Here is a 9498-nt window from a genome sequence, read left to right as displayed (position 1 = left end):
TGCCCATCCTCTGAGCTGCTCTCGACCACCCCAGCCTGCTTGGCTGTCATTCATTGGTGCTCCTCCCCACATCCCGTAGACCAATGACCTAAGACTAAAGCTGGACCAGCAGATGAAGCAAGCAGGTCTGAATACAAACACCAGCAGTAGGCGAAGCCTCGTTCTCATAAGAATAGGGCATCCTTCTCGTAAGGGTAACTGACCTAACTGTCCCCCGGCACCAGGATCACCAGATGCGCTATTTTTGAGACTCTTCCTTTCGTAAAAAGAAGTCATTGGGCCGTAGTTGCTAAATGAGCAGTGAGCAGAAAGAAGATGGGAGGAAGCTGAGTCAGTCTCTAGATTTTGCATGAGAGTCAAGAAATCACCACCCACCCCTACCAAAGCTGACCCATATTCTCCCGCCGAGAGCAACGGGCAGCTTGACTCCCAGGCCAGGCTCTGAAAGCAGGGCCTCATCTCTCCCACTGGTGCCTGCTTCCCTTCCTTCTGCCTGGGGGTTTCCTACGAAAGCCTCTTGTGTGGCCAAGAGTGATGAACAACTGTCTCCAGGCTCGCCGTTATAAACAAACGAAGAACCCCAGGCGACATGTGGCAAAAGTGAAATAGGTGTTAAAGAATACAGTTCTCACCAAGAGGCCAGGGGACTGCCAGAGCCTTCCAGGAAGCTTGCACCTAATGCCAAAGCAGGCCTGGGCTGTTCTGGGAGTACTGGCCCAGAGAGGGGTTGACCTTCCTCTCTCCCCAGTCAGCACATGGACTAGGTCAGGCCCTCACTTGTCTGCAGATAAAACCACCATTTCCCGCAGAGACATGAACCCCTATTCCCAAGGGAACAGAACAATCACAGTCATGTTCTTCCCCCTGCTTTACCACCCCTCCTATGACTTTATTTCTTCCGGGTGCTCTTCCTCACTTAAAGGCTGTAGGCCAGAGTAGCTTGGGGAGATCTTTGTAGCATGTGTTCTCTAGTAAACAATGGCGAAAAGTAAATCCTGATAATGGAAAAAACAACGTCAAAGGAAAGGAGAGGCAAGAACTAATACTCGTTTAACCCAGTATGTGCCCTGCGCGGTAATAGCTTTTCTCATTCATTATCTTAATACCCACAACCATCTTCAGAGGTAGGTATTACCATATTACAAATGAGATGATTGAAAATCAGAGAGGTTCAGTAATTTGTCCAAGATCACACAGAAGAGGCAGGAAATCCTAAAATGATCACCTTTCTTTTCCTTTTTCTCCTGACTTTAAGGTGGCCGGCTTTCTGCTCCTCTGCAATGTGAAGTCCATCTGCCTTCAGAAGACCCCCTCCTCCCCTGCCACCGGCTCACCCACTCCCACCCAGGCCCCTGGCTTGCAGGAGCCTTTGTGTCTGTTTGACAAACCTCAGGAGAGAAAACTGGTCCAGGCACAGGTCAAGCAAAAAAAAGCAAAGCTTTTTGGGATGAGGGGTTTAAAACCCACCTTTTTTTGAATGATCCCAATTCTGAGAGAAACAAATGCAAACCAGAATTCTTTGGCTGCAGTCTGTTGGAATATCTGGACACTTTTCCCAGCATGTGACATCATTTTCCTTCCAGACTTCAATGTTAAAAATAGCCTGGCAAACCCTTTGAACTATTGTCTCCTTCAAACACAATTGGATTGTATGTGTGTTTACCACTTGGAAGAAACACTCTGTGAGATGAGACATGCTGACAGTCTGTTCCAGTGGCTAAGGGGATCCACAGACTTGTTGAACTTACACTGAACAGACACACACACCTGGACACACACACACACACAGGCCACTCTTACGTGGTACAACCATTCCAAACCAGCTGCTAGTTTTAAACAACCCTATGAGGTGATCCAATTGACAAAACTCATCAGGAAGCCACATTTTCTCTCTCCCATTCAGGTAGATCAGGCAAAAGTGCCTGATCAGGAAGAATTTTAAGACGCTGCCATCTTAAAATTACTAACTGCTTTTCTGCCTGGATGGGCCCAGCAGATTTTGTTCAAGGAAGAGTCGCTAGGTGACCTTCCTGGCTCTTTAAAGGTGAGGGCATAGGCCTGCCCTGGGCCTTAACAAAGGTCACTCCTTCTAGAACCACTTTCCATGCAGAGCAGGCTGCTGGAGAGACGTGAGGACATTTGCTGTAGAGCGAGGACACCTCCTGGGAGCACAGGGATGGGGACCTGACTTGAGCCTTTGAGGTTCATGATTCTAGAGCCTCTAGGTTGGACTGGAACATTCTGGCCACGGTCAGCTGGCAGGATAGGATCAAGAGCTAGTCAGAAGACAGGCGTTTGACTGACAAGCCCAGCTCAACACCAGGACCAGCGGGCTGGGCAGCCCTCCTAAACCAGTTGCCCTGAACGAAACTGGCAGAACCTTCAGCAAGCGCGGAAGTGGTTTCCCTCAGAGAACCACAGAGGCTGCCAGGGATCTGAGAGAAGGGCTTGGGGGGGAAGCCTGACATTTGGAAACAGGGCTAATCCCTTTAAACTGAACAAACCCCAGGTGGCAGGGAGACCCCAAGAAAGGTGGTTCTGGACGTTCTGTAAGGTGGGCAAGAGGGTGATTGTGGCTCACCTTGAACATTACAGGAAGACATCACGCCCGTCACACCGCTCCTGGGTCTGTGCCCCAAGCTGGTCAAGTAGGTCATTCAGGTTACACCCCGTGCCTCACACTCAGCCTGCAGTAGAGAAAGATTGGGTGTCCCCTGCTGGACTTCTTTCCACTCCAAAGACTGAGTGCCTTGCCTGTTTCTGGGGAAAGGGGTGTCGACTGCAGAAACGAGCCCCGTTGAGGGTCACCAGGGAGCGCACAAGACGCCCAGTCAGATTCGAGCTTCAGATAAACAATGAAGAAGTTCTTAGTGCAAGAATGCCCCAAATATCACACTGCTGTTTATCTGAAATTCAGGTTTGACCGGGCATCCTATCTTTTTGTCTGCTAAACCTGGCAGCCCCAGTCTTACTGCAGAATCTGCTGTGGGCCTGTTTTCGTTGTATTCTTCCCATGCTCCGTACACAGCCCTCTGACTTCTTCCTGTGAATCAGAGGAAGTGGTTGGGCTGAGCAAGGATGAGGGTCCCTACCGTCATGGGTGTGATTTTTTTATTTAGTCAGGAGGGGAGGAGGATATAAAAGAATTGATGCCTTAGGAAAATAGGTTTGAAGACCCAGGAGGCCCACGGAAGCTGTGGACTTGAATTCCTGCCATTCTCTGTGCCCTGCTAAGCCCTGGGGCAACTTAATGATCCCATCTGTTATGTTTTTCTTTTTGAATCTTTTTTCCCCCAAAACTTAAATCAACAGTAACCAGGGCCCAAAGTCCCATAACCAAGCTGTTCAGTCACCTGCTAACTGCCCCTGGTGGGGGCTTCACACCCACACAAATGTCCCCGTCCATCCCACATCCACATCAGAGATGACCAGCTGGGAGGAGGCGTGGCTGGCCCTCCTGTGAGAGCAGAGGTGGGGTGGCCTGAAGGTCTGAAGGGCGTGCACCCTGTGGGAAGCTCTCCTGGCCGCACCTCCCTTTGCGTCCTTGGGCCAGACCCAGTGCACCAGCTGGTACAACTGTTTTTGAGCATCACCATGCCCAGGGCCAGCAGGAAATAGTGCCCAGCAGAAGAGCCTGCTTGAGTCTGTGCAAAGGCAACTGGAGACCCCAGCCTGGGGAGGCCAGCCTCATATAACACCGACCTCCAGACCCAGGCCGGCCCCAGGGACCTTCGCAGTGCAGGCCATCACCAGCCTGCTCTCCTCCTGAGCCACCCCCACCTACCCATCTCTCCCAAGGGTCCCAGGACAGGAGGAGAAGCCCCAGTTTTGAAGGGGCTTTAAGGAACATCTATGTCCTCCCACTTCCCATCTCTGTCCTCATCCCTGCCTGCATCCCTGCAGAGACGGGGAACTCACTCCTCCTCAGTCAGCATATTCCCCCCTCCCCATTCATCTCCTTACATTGAGTCCAAACCCATCAGTGCTCACACGTTCACCCAGACCCCACAGGGGCCCATCTAGAGCCCTGCAGTCCTTCTACTGTATGAAACCTTTACCAGTTTATTGAGCAGTTCTCAGCTCTTTGGGGGTACAAGCATGAAACAGTTTTGGTTTTTGCCAAAGATTTTTTTATTGAGGTATAACTGACATATAACATTACATTAGTTTCAGATGTACAACATGATTCAATATTTGTGTATATTGCAAAATGATCACCACAATAAGCCTAGTTAACATCTGTTGCCATACATAATTACTAAAAATTTTCTTCTTGTGACGAGAACTTTTTTTTTTTTTAATTAATTAATTAATTTATTTATTTATGGCTGTGTTGGGTCTTCGTTTCTGTACGAGGGCTTTCTCCAGTTGCGGCAAGCGGGGGCCACTCTTCATCGCGGTGCGCGGGCCTCTCACCATCGTGGCCTCTCTTGTTGCGGAGCACAGGCTCCAGATGCGCAGGCTCAGTAGTTGTGGCTCACGGGCCTAGTTGCTCTGCAGCATGTGGGATCCTCCCAGACCAGGGCTTGAACCCGTGTCCCCTGCATTAACAGGCAGATTCTCAACCACTGCGCCACCAGGGAAGCCCGACGAGAACTTTTAAGATCTACTCTCTTAGCAACTTTCAAATATATAATACAGTGTTATTAACTATAGTCATCATGCTGTACTTACATCCCCAGGACTTACTCATCTTATAACTGTAAGTTCGTACCTTTGGACCCCCTTCACCCATTTTGCCCACCCTCCATCCCCGCCTCTTGCAACTACCAATCTGTTCTCTGTATCTATGAGCTTGGTTGTTCTTTGCTGTTTTAGATTTCACATATAAGTGAGACCACACAGCAGTTGTCTTTCTCTGTCTGACTTACTTGTAGTAGGGAAGAACAAATCTGACTCCATATTAGATCTGTTCCTTTTCCTGTGCTTAGTCATGCTGGCTTCGCAACTTTTGTAAAAGAATGTTGCCTATAGCCTGAAATATACAGGATAGCCTATTCTCAGGGCTCTGACCTTTGCATCCATTCATATAGAGATAAAAAGTTGCAGAACAGAGAATAACATTTGTCATGTTGGAGGTTTACCGGAATATCGTGACCTGACATATGTGGACAGCTGCAAGAACAAAGGATTCCGACTTCAAGAAGTTTGCAACAACTAAGTTTGCACGCCCCTCCCTCACCTGGCCTTTGAAAGTGCCTTGCTGAAACCCTTCAGAGAGTTCGGGGTTTTCTGGGCATGAGCCAGCCATCTCCTTGCATGGCCCTGCAATAAACCTTTCTCTGCTCCAAACTCAGACGTTTTGGTTTGTCTGGCCTCACTGTGTATCGGGCACATGAACTTGCGCTCCGTAACAATTTTACGTAACATAATGGTCAATAATTATTTTCAATCATACTGTGTCAAATCTCCCATTTCTTTCCCTCGATGACATTTTGAGTTCATACATATATTTAACTTCGAATTTGATCCAAGCCTCATCTTCTCCCTCCTCCAGTGCTGACTTGAGGGAGACCCTGAGCACATGCAGGGGAGAGGTCGTGGTTGAAATTGGCATCACCCCTGGTCTTTGGGGCCATGCCCCACCAGCATGTGGGGGTGAGGAGCAGGGAGAGGCAAATGAGCAAGTGTTTCTTTAGTTCACTGGGTCCCACTGTAGCTTTCTTTCTGTTGGTTGCCTCTGCTTCTTGGACTGAGAGTTAGCGACAAGATCTGGTCCAGCTGTAAACCTCCTGGTTGGGTGGCACAGCTGTTCTGGCTCACGTCGAGGGGCTCTTGGTGCCCTCTGGGGGCAGGTGTTCCGGGAGGCCTGTGTCTGCAGGTTCCTCCTCATGGCACAGTTCCCTGCAATCTCCTAGTGCCCTCAGCTTGATACCCACCAGGGTTCTTGGCCTTCCCCAAGCAATAGAAATTGACCAGAGCCAGACAAGAAATTCAGGCAACGCTTTACTGGGGTCCCTGCTGCAGCAAGGGGTGTGGGGGAGTGAGAACAAACAACAGGTTCCCTTGCTTGCTTGCTCCCTGAGGCATAGGGGTGTGTCCAGGGGTCAGACCGGAGGGGAGGCCTCGGTGTTTTGCCCACCCCTTAGGCGGTGTTGAGGGCTGGGGGCATGCTCAGTACCCTGCTTTTGCTCCCAACACCCTGTTTTTTGCTCCCGGCTCTTCGGAAATGGCAGTTCGGTTGGTTTTTTGTGTTTTTGTTTTTGTTTGTTTTAGCCTTTTGTATCTTTTGGTCCAGAATTTGCCCCAACTGCGCATGCACACTGTTATTTTTAGTCCCATCTAGTTTCTTTGTATTTCGTAGCTCGAGGAGAGGTGTGTCCAGGTGCAAGCACTGCAGCACTGCAGCAAAGGGTCCCAGGTCCCAGGCCTGTCTCAGGCTCATGTCACCAGCATCCCGCCCACGGCCCTGGAGTAGGGCAGGCGCATCTGCTGGGTGGTGCCCTCGAGGAGGACGCTGGAGAAGCATCTCCATGGCTGCTCCCACAGCTCCCCCTCCCTGGTGCACCAACACCTAAGCACCCCCGTCTCACCTTGCCTGTCCCGTCCACTGGCTCAGAGAACTCTGTTCACTGGTAATCTCATAGGTATCGAAGGCACAGGTGTGACCATGCTTAGTGAAAACAGCCGGAAAGTTCCACCTTTCTGATATTAAAAAGTTAAAATGGCCAAGGTCACTCCAACGGAATGTGACATTGTAGTAGATTCAAAACGCAAGGAAAATAAGACTACATGGCTGAGAGCACCGTGGAGGTGTGCAATTCTCTCTCTGCATCTTGAAAATGACTCCCCACAAATATGGACAAAAAACTGGCTGAGCTATTCAAGCCCAACTGGGTCAGGCAACCTCCCAGAGCACCCGGCAGTTATGAAAGACAGTGCTGGGCTGCTTCGTGGTTTCATCTGCTATGTTTTTATCTCTTTCCCCCCCAAACTTAAACCAAACTGTTATTCCACATTGAGAATTCATCACACGGAAAGCCTTAAAATTCAACCCATTCTGCACAATTTGACTTTTCTAAATGGGGAAAGCATATTTTCCTCATTCTTGTACTCTCATAACTCAAAAGGGGTTAAAATAAACTTTCCATGCGCTCGCAACAAATAAAAAGCAGCACCTTGAAGCTGAAGCCAAACATGAAAACATTTAACTCAAAAGCAACAGGAAAGGTGGTTAGTGTTGTTTATCCAAGGAGTTGAGTTGCAGCTTCATTAGACACACACAGAATTCATCATGTGGGAGCTGGAAGGCTGGTGGGTTTTGTTTGTTTTCCCTCCTCTGGATTAGTTTTCTGTTGCTACACATTTAGCAGACTAAAATCACTCCAAATGTAGCAGATTAAAACAACACAAACATATTACCTCAGTTTCTCTCCGTCAGAAGTCTGGGCCCAGGAGTTTAGAGGGCTCTGCATGGCCTGAACCCACACAAGGCTGCAGGCAAGGTGTCGCCAGGGCTGTGAGGCTCTGGGCACCAGCCGGCTTCCAAGTTCATTTAAGTTGTTGGCAGATTTCCTTTTCCTGGAGAACTGGAGTCCCACTCCTTTGCTCTGGGCCAGGGTCGCTCCCAGCTTCTGGGGCCGCCCGCATTCCTCGGCTCACGGTCTCCCCACTTCCATCTCCAAAGTCAGCGACGGGTGCTTCAGCTCTCTCTGACGGATCTTTCTGCCTCCTTTCTCTGAGTCCTCTGCCTTCCCCTTCTGCTTTTAAGGGTTCGTGTGATTACTTTGGCACAACCAAATAATCCAGGATAATGTCCCTATTTTGAAGTCAGGTGGTTGGTAACTTTAATTACATCTGCACAACCTTTCAGCAGTACCTAGATTAGTGTTTGACTGAATAACCAGGGAATGGGAATCCTGAGCGACATAACTAGCATTTTACTGATCACACTCTTCTTCCCTCCCATTTGCTAACTTGGTTTTTAGCTTAATTTTCTTCTTGCATAGATGGAGGTCCAAGCAAGTCTAATACAAATTTCACTTCCTTTCCACTCTTCTGATTTGGGGGGGTATTGGGGTGGCAGCATCTCTGCCATGGCAGAAAAACCACTGGACTTACACACCACACAATCACATACCACACCACACACACCACATACAAACACATACCACACACACATACCATATACACACCCTACATACACACATATACCACACACACACACACACACACACACACATCCTATGTGACTCATGCACATCTCTTAACGGGAGATCAGCTAGAAACTTTTAGATCAGGAAAAAAGATTATGAAAATGGTACCATTTGCTCAAATTACTTGGTTAATGAGGACATTTCTGTAAAGACAGGTATTTTCCACTCGCCCACAATGGGAGGTAGAGGGGCAAATGCTCCAGAGCGTGAGTGGCAGTCACCCAGATCTCTGTGAGGACTACCAGTAGGACGTGTCTCTACGTACGATCACTTTGCCAACGTTATCTGCCTTAGGTAAATATTCTGTCATGTGATTGCGTAAATTAAGGTGATTGCCTAAAATACCTTCCATTTATACATGTAACAGAATCCAGAAACACTTTCTGGAGGTTTGAACAATGTGCATGAGTAGACGAGGGGCTCCTCACTCTCCACTTCCCCACGCTGACCCTCCTTAGGGACTCACTCAGCAAACTCATTAATCAGGAATTTGTTTGCAGTTCTGGTGGGAAGGAAAATTATTTGTCAATTGCTGTAAGACCTGCTAGCCTCGGAGAACTGCACTCTGTGACATATTGACGTAGCCTAGAATCCTTAGTTGAAACGTCAAGATCCATAGTGCACATGCACTTGTTAAATCCAAGCCCATGATGTCAGACAGAGCACAGGTAACTTTGGTGTGACTATCTCTGTCCGTTTTCCCTCCTGGACTATGGAGCAGGTTGCAGCAGGCCCTGGCTCAGAGGGAGGGTGGGCTTGTTTCTGAGGACTCCTAGTGGGCCTCTCACCCAGGGGCAACTAGTGGCCTGAGGGATCTGGGGGTCAGCTACAAACTCATCCCCAAGTAAGGGAGTTGAGAGGCAAACCTAAGAAACCCAACTGGTTGTTGGATCCAGAAGTGAAATCAGGGGTTGATACCCTCCCAATGATTCTTTAGCTTTCTAAAACATAACACTAATCCCGTTGCTTATTTGCTTAAGATCCATCTGTAGCTCCCCACTGACCTATGGAAACAAACTCCATAGCATAGCTTCCAAATCCTTTCATGACCAGAGCACCCCCCCCCCCACCCCGCCTCTCCTCACCTTCCCACCTCCAGCCTCTGTGTGTCTTGTTCCCTCCGCTGGAACACCTGCACCTTCCCCCACCTGCTCTGCCTGCACTCCCCCCACTGCCAGCTCCCTTCTCCACTTTTCAAGCCCCAGCATTCTTTAAGATCCAGCTGGGTCTCACATCCCTGCACGTTTCCCAGAGGCCCCTTTCGGGATTGATCATTCCCGTGTGCCCCCTCAGCAATTTTGTCCCTTCTCCTGGCGTCATGTTCTGTCTTGCATCGCTGTTG

The 9498-nt window shown here is 49.1% G+C and overlaps 1 long non-coding RNA gene across 1 annotated transcript; it reads right to left on the bottom strand.

Annotated features, from left to right (window-relative positions):
- Window positions 1-4317: 4317 nt before the first annotated feature.
- Window positions 4318-8052, bottom strand: LOC309633214. Its single transcript, XR_014247386.1, has 2 exons — window positions 7363-8052; window positions 4318-6645 (listed from the first exon to the last, which is right to left on the bottom strand). It is a non-coding gene; the product is annotated as an uncharacterized lncRNA (long non-coding RNA).
- Window positions 8053-9498: the final 1446 nt, after the last annotated feature.

This window comes from Balaenoptera borealis, assembly GCF_965194805.1.
Source record: "Balaenoptera borealis genome assembly, chromosome: 8".
Lineage (NCBI taxonomy): Eukaryota > Metazoa > Chordata > Mammalia > Artiodactyla > Balaenopteridae > Balaenoptera > Balaenoptera borealis.
Note: the sequence above shows the minus strand (reverse complement) of the source record. Positions and strands in the feature narration are given on the sequence as shown.